Below are 14,674 nucleotides of genomic sequence, written 5' to 3'. Positions count from 1 at the left end.
AATAGGCCTAACCTACAAAATAGACACACCTTCAAAATAGACAGAAAGCTGAGTTTAGAAAACCTTGTGAGGTAGACTATTCCGTATGTTGTGCTAGCCTATGCCTCTGTTAAATTTAGGGTTGACGCACAACATCCTGTAAAATAAAGGGTATGCAAAGAAAGAGGTTTTAGAGTTAAAACAGCATATCAAAGTCATTAAAGAACATTGAAAACATATCTAACTACAACATAGTAAAATTACAGAACATTCATTATGTTTTGTTTAACCAAATGAGATGGCCAATAACAGAGAGATTTGTACTTTATCTTGATTTTGCAAATGTTGCCATTGGCTACACTGGTGTCATAAGGGGGATGGCACCCATGAGGCCATCAGGAAGGTGACTTGGTGTAGTGAAGCATTGGTAGATGCTCTCCCGAACCGAATGGATACTGTAACAGTGTTAATTTATTGTGGCGGTATGCGAATTGGTGTGGGTCTATGGAATCCGGGATGATGCTGTTGATGTGAGCCATGACCAGCCTTTCAAAGCATTGCCACCGAGGTGAGTGCTACAGGGCGGTAATCAATTAGGCAGGTTACCTTCACTTCCTTGGGCACAGGGACTATGGTGGTCTGCTTGAAACATGTAGGTATTACAGACTCTGTCAGAGAGAGGTTGAAAATGTCAGTGAAAACACCTGCCAGTTGGTCCATGCATGCTTTGAGTACACGTCCTGGTAATTCATCTAGCCCTGCGGCTTTGTGAATGTTGACCTGTTTAAAGGTATCCAGCTCTCCCTGGATACCGAGAGCGTTATAACACAGTCGTCTGGAACAGCTTGTGCTCTCATGCATGCTTCAGTGTTGCTTACCTCGAAGCGAGCATAAAAGGCATTTAGCTGGTCTGGTAGGCTCGCGTCAATGGGCACCTCGCAGCTGGGTTTCCCGTTGCAGTCTGTAATCATTTTCAAGCCCTGCCACATCCGACGAGCGTCAGAGTTGGTGTAATAGGATTCAATCTTAATCCTGTATCGACACTTTGCTTGTTTGATGGTTCGTCTGAGGGCATAGCGGGATTTCTTATAAGCGTCTGGATTAGTTTCCCGCTCCTTGAAAGCGGCAGCTCGATGCGGATGCTTCCTGTAATCCATGGCTGTGGGGACGACATTGATGAAGCAGATGCCTGAGGTGGTATACTCCTCAATACTATTGAATTAATCCAGGAACATATTCCGGTCTGTGTTACCCCATTCTTCCACCAAGGCACCTGCAAGTTCCCAGACATTTCTGGGGGGAATAGCCCTAGCCCTCACCCTCCGATCCAACAGGTCTCAGACGTGCTCAATGGGATTAAGATTCGGGCTCTTTGCTAGCCATGGCAGAACACTGACATTCCTGTCTTGCAGGAAATCACGCAAAGCATGAGCAGTATGGCTGATGGCATTGTCATGCTGGAGGGTCATGTCAAGATGAGCCTACAGGAAGGGTAACCACATGAGGGAGGAGGATGGCTTCCCTGTAACGCACAGCATTGAGATTGCCTGCAATGACAACAAACTCAGTCCGATGATGCTGTGACACACCGCCCCAGACCATAACGGACCCTCCACCTCCAAATTGATCCCGCTCCAGAGTACAGGCCTCAACTCTCATTTCTTCCATGTTAAACGCGAATCCAACCATCACCCCTAGTGAGACAAAACCACGACTCGTTAGTGAAGAGGACTATTTTGCCAGGCCTGTCTGGTCTAGCGACTGTGGGTTTGTGCCCATAGGCGACGTTGTTGCCAGTGATGTCTGGTGAGGACCTGCCTTACAACAGGCCTACAAGCCCTTAGTCCAGCCTCTCTCAGCCTATTGCGGACAGTCTAGGCACTGATGGAGGGATTGTGCGTTCCTGGTGTAACTCGGGCAGTTGTTACCATCCTGCACCTGTCCCGCAGGTGTGATGTTCTGTTGTACCGATTCTGTGCAGGTGTTGTTACATGTGGTCTGCCACTGCGAGGACGATCAGCTGTCCATCCTGTCTCCCTGTAGCGCTGTCTTAGGTGTCTCACAGTATGGACATTGCAATTTATTGCCCTGGCCACATCTGCAGTCCTCATGCCTCCTTGCAGCATGCCTAAGGCACGTACACACAGATGAGCAGGGACCCTGGGCATCTTTCTTTTTGTGTTTTTCAGAGTCAGTAGAAAGGCCTCTTTAGTGTCCTAAGTTTTCATAACTGTGACCTTAATTGCCTACCGTCTGTAAGGTGTTAGTGTCTTAACGACCGTTTCACAGGTGCATGTTCATTAATTGTTTATGGTTCATTGAACAAGCATGGGAAACAGTGTTTAAACCCTTTACAATGAAAGATCTGTGAAGTTATTTGGATTTTTATGAATTATCTTTGAAAGAGTCCTGAAAAAAGGATGTTTCTTTTTTTCTGAGTTTATAAGATTTATCTGGCTTTGTAAATGTCTAATTAATTCCACAATTAAAGGTTTTCCTCATCAATCTACACACAATACCTCATAATGACAAAGCAAAAGTTTTTTTGAACATTTTACAAATGTATCTATTGATCATCCATGTTTCTACAACTTGGTTGGAGTCCACCTGTGGTAAAGTCAATTAATTGGACATTATTTGGAACGGCACACAACTGCCTATATAAGGTCCCACAGTTGACAGTGCATGTCAGAAAAAAACAAGCCATGAGGTCGAAGGAGTTCAGAGACAGGATTGTGTTGAAGCACAGATCTGTGGAAGGTTGCCAAAAAAATTCTGCAGCATTGAAGGTCCCCAAGAAGGCCTCCATTATTCTTAAATGGAAGAAGTTTGGAACCACCAAGACTCTTCCTACAGCTGGCCGCCTGGTCAAACTGAGCAATCAGGGGAGAAGGACCTTGGTCAGGGAGGTGATCAAGAACCCGATGGTCACTCTGACAGAGCTCCATAGTTCCTCTGTGGAGATGGGAGAACCTTCTGAATTGACAAACATCTCTGCAGCACTCCACCAATCAGGGCTTTATGGTAGTGGCCAGACGGAAGCCACTCCTCAGTAAAAATGCACATGACAGCCCGCTTTGAGTTTGCCAAAAGGCACCTAAATGACTCTCAGACCATGAGAAACAAGATTCTCTGGTCTGATGAAACCAAGATTAAACTATTTTTCCTGAACGCTAAACATCATGTCTGGAGGAAACCTGGCACCATCCCTATGGTGAAGCATGGTGGTGAGAGCATCATGCTGTGGGGATGTTTTTCAGTGGCAGGGACTGGGAGACTAGTCAGGATCGAGGGAAAGATGAGCGCAGCAAAGTAATACAAATACTTGTTCTCCCCACTGTATGTAAATGTCATATCCGCTGTTTTTTTAATACATTTGCAAACATTCCTAAACCTGTTTTGTCTTGATGGGGTATTGTGTGTAGATTGATGAGGGGAAAAAACTATTTAATACATGTTAGAATAAGTCTGTAACGTAACAAAATATGGAGAAAGTCAAGGGTTTGAAAACTTTCTGAATGAACTGTAGATATTGCACATTACATGAGAGAGAATCACCAAATGGTGCCGCAAAGTATTGACAAAGTAGTACGGGTTTGCACCTCCATCACTTGGTCATTGCCATTGTTGTCACCGTTCCACAGACGCATCAGCCACATTGATGTATTGAAGTAGAATGGCGGCTAATGACTTTGAATTGTACCTAATTAATGTTTCAACCAGTGATGTAGTTGAGTCACTAAAAACCTTGAGTCTGAATCGAGTCCCAAGTCCCTTGTGCTCGAGTCCGAGTCCAAGTCTGAGTCACCAATGGTCGAGTCATGAGTCCCTTCGGCTGAAGTCCGAGTCCCCGTGCTCGAGTCCTGGTCCAAGAGATCAAGTCAGAGTCACTGGGTCCACATGAACTGAAAATAAAGTTATTTACCCAGTCAGATATAGCGTAGTGGAAAGATACATTTACTAAATCAATTGTTTGCTATTCCTTTTCCTTTATTTCTGTGCCACCAAATGTTTGCATACAGGCTACTAGTAGTTTTACGAGGGCCACATTCAGTTGAAAAACGTTCTTCAGATTGAAATTCTATGAATAGAACGTTATTTCTTATTCCACATGTCAGAGAGGCATGTTTGTTTAGCATGGCATATATATATATCTGAACTTTCCAAAATGTTGTGTCCTGCTGAACGCGACCCAGGTTATTAGCTATAGCTAGCCAATGAGTTAACGTGATGGAACAAGTTGTAGCCTAAACAAATGGTTAATGGTCCGTTACTCAAATAGCCTGATTTTAGAACTGCCCGCGATATGCTTTATGGATGTAAAATGCAGCCTGCCAATGTACGATAGAAAGAAAAAAACGTAGGACTGGTATTTTGGGTCATGTCGTTTGAATGGTAGAATCAAGCATTTTGATTTGGCAAAAGTGGGAGAGTTGAGTGAGATAACATTCAAAGATAGACATATTCTCTATAACCTGCTCAAGGGAGAAAAAAACATTGCTAGACTTTTGTTGTACTATTAAACATAATGCTGCTATTGTTTTTATTTTTAAATAAAATCAATCAAATTTGATTTGTCACATGCTTTGTCAACAGGTGTAGACAAACAGTGAAATGCTTACTACTACCTTTCCCAAAAATGCAGAGGGGACATTTAAATAATAGATGTGCAGGTGTAAGAGGTAATTCAGGTAGATATGTACATATAGGTAGGGATAAAGTGATAACAACCGGATAGATTATGAAAAGTAACAGCAGCTTACGTGATGAGTCAAAAACGTTAGTGCAAAAAGGGTCAATGTAGATAGTCCGGGTAGCTATTGCTTAACTATTTAGCAGTCTCATGGCTTGTGGGTAGAAGCTGTTCAGAGTCCTGTTGGTTCCAGACTTGGTGCATCACACAGCATCTTGTGTTTCTCAACCAGGCCAAGGGTTGCTAACTAAAAGGCTGGTGGTGTAGCAAGAGAGTTGCCTGCACAACGTTATAATTGGAGGCTGAGCCAGAGCAAAGCTTGTCTTCCTGTTTGCCCACACCAGTCGCTTGCGTCCCTGCAGCTCACCAGCTGATGTAGGCTGTGTTTACCGGACACATCCTTCAGGCTGCTGAGCAGAACTGAAAAGCTCTCAATTTCCCAAAAAAACTATTGTCTAGTCCACGTAGTAGTCAGATTTTAGTCAGAGATCATTTTGTCTCCTCTTGTCTTAGTCAACTGAAACCATTTTTTTTGTTTAGTTACAGTTTCTTTCTGTGTCTATATAGCTAGTTCTAGTCTGGTCAATTGCCAATGACAAATAGGTGTTTGACGATTATTTTAGTCACTATTTTTGATGATGAAATTAATACTGCAGTGTAATGATCTTTGCCTAGGTAGGCATGTTAGGATCTAAGTTCATTGGGTTATTAGTGGATGCTTGACAATAAACTTTGTCATATTAATCATGAATAAAAATGTCAAAGGGCTAAAAAGCAAGACATTTGTAAAAATGTGCTTGAAATGTCAGTGATAACTACATTGGACTAAGAATAGGTCACATACATTTTTTATTAAAAGAATAATCTGATTTAAGTTGTTGACAACAATCCGTATTATGCAATATACATGTGTCAAACCACATTTCACGCCTCGAGGTCAATTAATCAATATTCATACTAAACTTCTTCCACAGTAGTAATAGAAATAGGGCAACTAGCATCCTGAGTTAACTGCCCCCCCCCCGTAACTTCGTATTAAGACCACAAATGTGACCGAATTATTTCCCCAAAACCTTCCCTGGTTGCCACTGCTGTTGCTCAACAGAAAATGTCCTCTGTGTCATCACAACTTTTGGAGATATTTAAACAAAAGATTTTGTGGAAAGATGATCGAATTTTTTGACATTTAAAAAACGTTAAAAGTTCAAATCAAGTTTTATTGCTCACATACACATGGTTAGCAGATGTTATTGTGAGTGTAGGGAAATGCTTATGCTTCTAGATCCGACAGTGCAGCAGTATCTAACAGGTAATATCTAACAATTCCACAACAAAACCTAATACACACAATCTAGTAAAGGAATGGGATAAGAATATATGAGTATGGATGAGCAATAGATGCAATAGATGGTAAAGAATAGAGAGTGAAGGATACAGTATATACATATGAGATGTATCAAGGCACAAGGCGAGACCTAGATGTAGACACACGAGGCAGATGGTTGGAGTCTTACAATGTTTATTAATCCAAAGGGGTAGGCAAGAGAATGGTTGTGGACAGGCAAAAAGGTCAAACCCAGATCAGAGTCCAGGAGGTACAGAGTGGCAGACAGGCTCGTGGTCAACACAGGCAGAATGATCAGGCAGGGAGGACTAGAAAAAGGAGAATGCAAAAAGCAGGAGAACGGGAAAACCGCTGGTTGACTTGGAAACATACAAGACGAATTGGCACAGAAAGACAGGAAACACAGGGATAAATACAGTGGTGAAAACAAGCGACACCTGGAGGGGGTGGCGACAATAACGAGGACAGGTGAAACAGATCAGGGTGTGACAAGATGAGTATTGCGAGATATGTAAACATTCTTAAAGTGTCATTATTAAAGTGACTAGTGTTCCATTTATTAAAGTGGCTTATGATATCAAGTCTATAGGTAGGTAGCCGCCTCTCTGTGCTAGTGGTGGCTGTTTAACAAGCTCTTTTTTAATCTCTCTGTCCCAGCGTTGATGCACCTGTACTGACCTCGCCTTCTGGATGGATGCGGGGTGAACAGGTACTCGCTCGGGTGGTTATTGTCCTTGATTACCTTTTTTCGCTTAAACATGACCTTCATTCACATACCATTTTTCCCCAAACGTTGCTTTTTTTGTGTCAGCAATTAGACATGGTTTTTAGGTGGAGCTAGTTACCCCTTAGTACTCTACTGCACTTAGTCAGATATTATCTCAAAGTGTTGCCTGAACATGTGGGAAACATGGTGGAAGAACCAAGATCATTTGGTATTTAAGAAATCCATTTTGGGGAACATCTGAAGTTCAGAGTTCTGACTGGGAAATGTTTAATTTCCCAAGTCTCAATTACAAGTGGGAAAAATGTTGTTGCCCGAGTTGCCAAGTTGTGACGTCTTACCACTGACCTTTCACATTTTTAATCAACAGATGACAACAAATCAGTTTTCGACAATTACAAACTTATCAATGTGGACAGTGTAGCTAGTGTGACCATATTGTCTATGTTAAGCAAGCTAACTAAGTGTATTATTAGCAACACTTAATATATCAAATTTTATTTGTTGAAGAATTGGTCCGACGTCAAAAGCATGTGAGCACAGTCATGTCTGACTTACCACTTCACACTTCACATGATCTTATGTGAAGTTAATGTGATAACCAGTGGTGGAAAAAGTACTCAAGTGTCATAATTGAGTTAAAGTAAAGATACCTTAATAGAAAACGTCTCAAGTGAAAGTCACCCAGTAAAATACTACTTACGTAAAAGTCTAAAAGTATTTGCTTTTAAATTTAGTCAAGTATCAAAAGTAAATGGAATTGCTAAAAAAGTGAAACTATTAATTTCACATTCCTTATAGGGGCACAGTCCAATACAAAGACACTAATTTACAAACAAAGCATTTCTGTTTAGTGAGTCTGCCAGATCAGAGGCAGTAGTGATGACCAGGGATGTTCTCTTGATAAGTGTGCAAATTGGACCATTTCCCTGTCAAAAAGTAACTAGTACTTTTGGGTGTCAGGGAAAAATGTATGGAGTTAAAAAGTACATTATTTTCTTTAGGAATATGTAGTGAAGTAAAAGTTGGCAAAAATATAAATACTAAAGAAAGGTACAACTTATGTACTTAACACCACTGGTGATAACATGAAAACATGTAAAAGCAACACTTGAGAACATGAAACTGCACATGTGAATACATGATCTCTTGAAATACAGTGCCTTGCATAAGTATTCACCCCCCTTAGACTTTTTCACAATGTATTTGAAAGTCTCTTTTGTTTTCACATGTGAACAACTGACCTCGCATGTGTCTCTTTTGTTTTCACATGTGAACAACTGACTTTTGTTTTCACATTCTGCATGTGTCTCTTTTGTTTTCACACGTGAACAACTGACCTCGCATGTGTCTCTTTTGTTTTCACATGTGAACAACTGACCTCGCATGTGTCTCTTTTGTTTTCACATGTGAACAACTGACCTCGCATGTGTCTCTTTTGTTTTCACATGTGAACAACTGACCTCGCATGTGTCTCTTTTGTTTTCACATGTGAACAACTGACCTCGCATGTGTCTCTTTTGTTTTCACATGTGAACAACTGACTTCGCATGTGTCTCTTTTGTTTTCACATGTGAACAACTGACCTCGCATGTGTCTCTTTTGTTTTCACATGTGAACAACTGACCTCGCATGTGTCTCTTTTGTTTTCACATGTGAACAACTGACCTCGCATGTGTCTCTTTTGTTTTCACATGTGAACAACTGACCTCGCATGTGTCTCTTTTGTTTTCACATGTGAACAACTGACCTCGCATGTGTCTCTTTTGTTTTCACATGTGAACAACTGACATGTGTCTCTTTTGTTTTCACATGTGAACAACTGAATGTGTCTCTTTTGTTTTCACATGTGAACAACTGACCTCGCATGTGTCTCTTTTGTTTTCACATGTGAACAACTGACCTCGCATGTGTCTCTTTTGTTTTCACTTTTGTTTTGAACAACTGACCTCGCATGTGTCTCTTTTGTTTTCACATGTGAACAACTGACCTCGCATGTGTCTCTTTTGTTTTCACATGTGAACAACTGACCTCGCATGTGTCTCTTTTGTTTTCACATGTGAACAACTGATGTGTCCTTTTGTTTTCACGCATGACCTCGCATGTCTCTTTTGTTTTCACATGTGAACAACTGACCTCGCATGTGTCTCTTTTGTTTTCACATGTGAACAACTGACCTCGCATGTGTCTCTTTTGTTTTCACATGTGAACAATTTCATGTGTCTCTTTTGTTTTCAACATGTGAAAACAATGTGTCTCTTTTGTTTTCACATGTGAAAATGAAATGTAAGGGAATGAATTAAATTGTGTGTGTGGGGGGGTAATGGCATTACCCTTTTGCTGCAAAACTGCAAGTGAGAGACAAATGATAAGCGTTCATTTAAATACATCACATGTTTTATGCCCATTGGTGAGAAAGAGAGCAAGGAGATTATTGATCTGCTATGCCAAGGATATCGCCCACCTCATTTAAAAAAGATTTGTCACGCAATTAAGCAGAAATCAAATCAAAGTTGACCGTTCAAAATGGGTAATTCTTGAATTGTGTTGGCGTTTGGGCATGGCATTTTGGTAAAACAATTACATCATTTAAATGTATTTTGGAACATCCTCCCATTCTAAATCAACTAATATGGCAGCTTAATGAGATAATGTTTTCCATTACGATAACATTATGCCACTACTGGGAGTAGTAACTCCAATGATGGTAACACACATGCCTAAATCTAAGGTCATTAATATAAAAAAAAATACTAAACTGTCTTTAATAAATTAAAATATGCTTACATTTGACATGATCACGTAGTACTGACTTTCCAATATGACCTCAACTGGAATTTGAACTCACTATCTCTGGATTTTGGGTATGCTGAAATTCTGCTGCACCACAAGTTCTGTAGCATTCTCAGATGTCCCCTACACATTCATTACCAATAATACATCCCTGCGCTGCTTTTGAAGTTATCAGTTAACATGATTATTCGCCCATCATTGATTTAATTTTCTTACTTCAGAAATCTGAGAATTTTCTGTATAGTTGTGTAATGTTGGTGTGGGATATCATTATGTTTTTATGTTACTCCTTAATTCCTATGATAAATATAATCGTATTATACAAAGATAAAATGTACTTTGAAGTCCTGAATATGACAAGAGAACACAGCAGAATGGTGAGGAACAGTAGGCCTAGTACTTCAACTGGGGAGAGGCTTAATTGACAGAACAACAGAGTGAATGTAAAGGTGAAAGTTTTATTAAAATATTGAAACATCCCGGAATGGATGTAGGCTAGGTTCTGGTGACGGGACCTTCAGCTGGTGGCGGTGGGGAAATGGAGGACTGACGGCGCATGGTGGCACTATCCTTTTGCTGCAAAACAGCAAGTGAGAAAGAAAGGGTAAGCATTCATTTAAATACATCACATGTTTTATGCCCATTGGTGAGAAAGAGAGCAAGGTGGTTATTGATCTGCTATGCCAATTGGTATGTTAGGAATCTTGGTGGAATTACGTTATTATACTGTGACTCCATTGGCTAAAAGGATAAGTAAATCGCTCTCCGCTGTTTAGATTTGACCAGATCTTACAACACCTGGATATATATTTTAATCTGTATTTTAATCGGTGCTCAAGCGGTGTATTTGATCTGCGCATGCTGAACGAGCCTCCCTCTTTAGCACGAGTGAAGTGAGTTCGGATTAACTGAATGTATGCATTTTAGAAGTCGTTTTCACATAGGCCTACAAACGCTTCCCAAAAATAACATGGTGCTGTGGTAGAAGGTTTACTTTGAATGGCGATTTTCGGCATTTATCAGTGCAATTTCAGATGTGTCCATGCAAATAGTATTATTAGGGGAAATCGTTCTTGCAAAGCATATCAACGTTTTAATCGAATATTATATTAATCTAACTATGTAGAATAATAGCATTATTGTGTGCTGTAACCGTACGCAATTATGGGCAATTCTAGGCTACTACTGAACCAAAGTTTATGTAAGACATTCTGACCATCCTTTCAGATTCAACTTACGCTACACTTCATTGGGATGTCATGATCAGCCAGTCATGTCCCCCAGGCAAGATCAGCACTTGCATAATGATAGACTGATTCTGTATCCCATAGTGGCCGAGCCCGTATGAGTCTTCCAGCTGTTTGTTGGTGAAGATCAGCCGCATTTCCACCGCTAAAAAAAGCCAGTTCAGGGTATAATGTTTATTGTCACAAATCATGATATTGGTGGCAAATTATCTTCTCATTAGATTATTCTTGTACTTTTCTTCTTCGTAATGCATTCAATTTAATTTATATTTTCTGTTATCTTCTATGACATGTATACATCTGAGTGAAATGTCTTGCCTACTTTACACTACATTTTTTGTCAGAGGACTTTCCCAACATGATGATGTTATCAGTATATGTAGGCTACACTGTAGGTTTTATCAGTCATTCTTCAGTTGACCACCTGGAAGTCTTGTTCATGTCTATGCTGGAGCTAGACAGATGCAATTGTTGTGTTACAAAGTTAAAGTCAACAAGCCTAATATCCTGACAATATCTTCCCAAAAATATTTTGCGGTCAGACAAATTAAGTGGTGAATAGTGATTGCTAATCTGCTACTATGCATTAGGCCTAGTTTACAAGTAACCAAACACAGTATACAAAAGTATGTTTATATTCTACCTCCATACCGTTGGTTGTCGGGTATTTATCAGCAATTTTCTTCTTCAGTTGTTTTACAGTCATACTCTTCATCTCTTCTTCTGTATTACCTACATTGTATGCTGTTCTGTCCTTTTTAATACCTATCACTATGACCTGGTAGAGCATTGTGCTGAATATGCCTGCGAGTTTCTGAAGTGTATGAGGCTGTGGTAGCGTTATTTATTGTCCGACCAAATGTAGCCCATGGGTGTGTTTTGTAAAAGCTAGATGCTTTCACTTTCTTATTTTTATTCAGCTATATGCTATAGGCCTAGCTATGTGTGTTTCTAACTTGTTCTTGGTCATTCCTATAACATGGCAGATGAGAAGACTGAAAACACATAGTTGAAAAAGCATTACTGGTGCAGTGGAGCTTATTCTGACATGTTTTTACTTTTTGATTGTTCAATTAATAACTAACATTTGGCCTACATTGAACATCATAGAAACCAATAGCTATTTCCACAAGCTGCATTTGCCATATTATCTATTTTTTATGCATTAACTCCGAGTGGTTAGCGGGTTAATTCTGTGTGGTTATGTAACGGATGTGAAATGGCTAGCTAGTTAGCGGTGTTCGCGCTAAATAGCATTTCAATCGGTGACGTCACTTGCTCTGAGACCTTGAAGTAGTAGTTCTCCTTGCTCTGCAAGGGCCGCGGCTTTTGTGGAGCGATGGGTAACGATGCTTCGTGGTTGACTGTTGTTGATGTGTGCAGAGGGTCCCTGGTTCGCGCCCAAAACTGAAACAACCCAAAGGGCCAAGTTTAGTTATTCATTCAGGCTAATTTCCATGGCATGTGAAAATGTTAATGGATGCATTTGCTCCATTGGTTTTGTTGGTAGGCCTCTCTGATACTATCCTCAAAAAGCCACGGTAGCCTATACTTGGCCACACAATTTGAACTTTAAAGTGGGATACAGTGCTATGTTCACAGTAAACACATGGCGAAAGTTGCACAGAATGTTCACATTGTTCAAGTTTCTGTTCACAAGACTTGTAATTTACTCATTGCCAAACAGGTTTAATATGGGCTATGATGGGACTAGAGTTTTTATAATCAGGTCACACGGTTTTAAAAAACTGTTGGAAAAACTCCTGGCCTTGGGGAGGATGACAGCCTTGTCAAACTGCAGCAACCTTGTACTTTGTACACTACTTCCGGCGCCGACAGAGATGGCCGCCTCGCTTCGCGTTCCTAGGAAACTATGCAGTGTTTTTTTTTACGTGTTATTTCTTACATTAGTACCCCAGGTCATCTTAGGTTTCATTACATACAGTCGAGAAGAACTACTGAATATAAGATCAGCGTCAACTCACCATCAGTACGACCAAGAATATGTTTTTCGCGACGTGGATCCTGTGTTCTGCCTTTCAAACAGGACAACGGAATGGTTCCCATGCAGCGACCCAAAAAGACGACTCCGAAAAAGAGGGGAAAGAGGCGGTCTTCTGGTCAGACTCCGGAGACGGGCACATCGTGCACCACTCCCTAGCATTCTTCTCGCCAATGTCCAGTCTCTTGACAACAAGGTTGATGAAATCCGAGCAAGGGTAGCATTCCAGAGGGACATCAGAGACTGTAACGTTCTTTGCTTCACGGAAACATGGCTCACTGGAGAGACGCTATCGGAGGCGGTGCAGCCAGCGGGTTTCTCCACGCATCGCGCCGACAGAAACAAACATCTTGTTGGTTATTACTGCATTGTCGGAACTAGAAGCACAAGCATTTCGCTACACTCGCATTAACATCTGCTAACCATGTGTATGTGACAAATAAAATTTGATTTGATTTGACTTGTTCATATGAATTATATTTTAAAGAAGGGGTTCGCTATACACAGACAGCAACGTGATTGGACAATAAAACTCACAGGGCTGAGCTTGCTTTATGCAGGTTGCATCATGTAGTCGTGCCCTATGCAACTGTAGCCCTAATTAAAAATGAACTCAAAGTCTGTCAGCTGTAGTGTTTATGGATTAATTCCAGTTAATTTCACATTAGGGACAGATCGAAATGACCTGGGGGGTGTCTGTAAAAGGCTAACTAGCAATCATACCACACATAAAATATATCTATCCCTACTCCTCCGATGCCAGGTATATTAACCCATAGCCCTCCTTCATTCATATCCATGCCTGGAAAATATGACTTTTCAACTGAGAAATGTCAGGGATTTCTGATGCAATGCAGCAAATACATTGAGCACAACCCCACAAACTTCGCCACAGAGAAGAGCAGGGTGGATTTTGTTGTCTCTACTCACAGGCAAAGCCCTGGATTGGGCCACCGCCATATGGACTGCCAACAGAACTTGGATCCGAGAACCATTTCCACAACCTCTTCAAAGAGGTATTCGGTCACTCTCCTTCCGGTCGTCCAATAGGAGACCTCCTCATATAACTTCAACAAGGACGCAATTCAGCTGCCGAGTATGCCGTCAAGTTCCGCACCAGGGCTGCAGGGAATGGATGAAGTGAGGCTGCTTTACTTACTGTCTACCGAAGAGGGCTCAACAGGGAATTTCAGGTGGAGCTGGCCTGTAGAGGTGAACTTCAGGATTTAAATCAATACATTCATATGTCCATCTCCACGACCACCTTATTGCTGACCGCCGAAGAACTCTGCCAACCAGGAACCCGAAACCTTCTCTTTCCATGATTTTGTCATCCCGTCCAAGTCTTCCAGAGCCCATGCAGTTGGGCCATGCTCCTCTCCCGTGTATCAAACGTCAAAGGCTCTGCCTTTGTGGAGGGAAAGATCATCTACTCAGCCATTGCCTTGTTCACACCCCACAGAGAGATGAGAAGGGTTCCTCTGCTGCCATGCTGGTAGGCATGTCCTTATTTCTAAATATCTCCCAGAAGCAATTCTCCATCCCAGTATTGATAACCGTGAAGGGGGTTACTAAGTACGTAGAGGGCTTGATAGAGTCGGGAGCAGCAGGTAGTTTTACAAGAGCTTGACATTGAGGACTGCCTTTGAGGACTCTGAGTCCATTGAGGACTCTGCCCCTGCAGTGCCACCCACCATACCATCTGAATATGCCCATGTACAGAAATTTCTTCAGCAAAATCAAGGCTTCCATTCTGCCACCACATCGCCCAGAGGACTGTGCTATTGACTTACTCCCTGGAGTGTCCCCACCGAAGGGCCGTGTTTACCCCTTATCTATGCCGGAAAATGAGGCAATGGAGAACCAAATTGATGAAGCACTCAAACGGTTT

The 14,674-nt window shown here is 41.3% G+C and overlaps 1 long non-coding RNA gene across 1 annotated transcript; it reads right to left on the bottom strand.

Moving 5' to 3' along the window:
• Positions 1–9,972: 9,972 nt before the first annotated feature.
• Positions 9,973–11,622, bottom strand: LOC112236304. Its single transcript, XR_002951206.2, has 3 exons — positions 11,433–11,622; positions 10,773–10,926; positions 9,973–10,110 (listed from the first exon to the last, which is right to left on the bottom strand). It is a non-coding gene; the product is annotated as an uncharacterized LOC112236304 (long non-coding RNA).
• Between the last annotated feature and the right edge of the window lie 3,052 nt (positions 11,623–14,674).

Source organism: Oncorhynchus tshawytscha, linkage group LG10 (assembly GCF_018296145.1).
Source record: "Oncorhynchus tshawytscha isolate Ot180627B linkage group LG10, Otsh_v2.0, whole genome shotgun sequence".
In the NCBI taxonomy this organism is placed as follows: Eukaryota; Metazoa; Chordata; class Actinopteri; order Salmoniformes; family Salmonidae; genus Oncorhynchus; species Oncorhynchus tshawytscha.
Note: the sequence above shows the minus strand (reverse complement) of the source record. Positions and strands in the feature narration are given on the sequence as shown.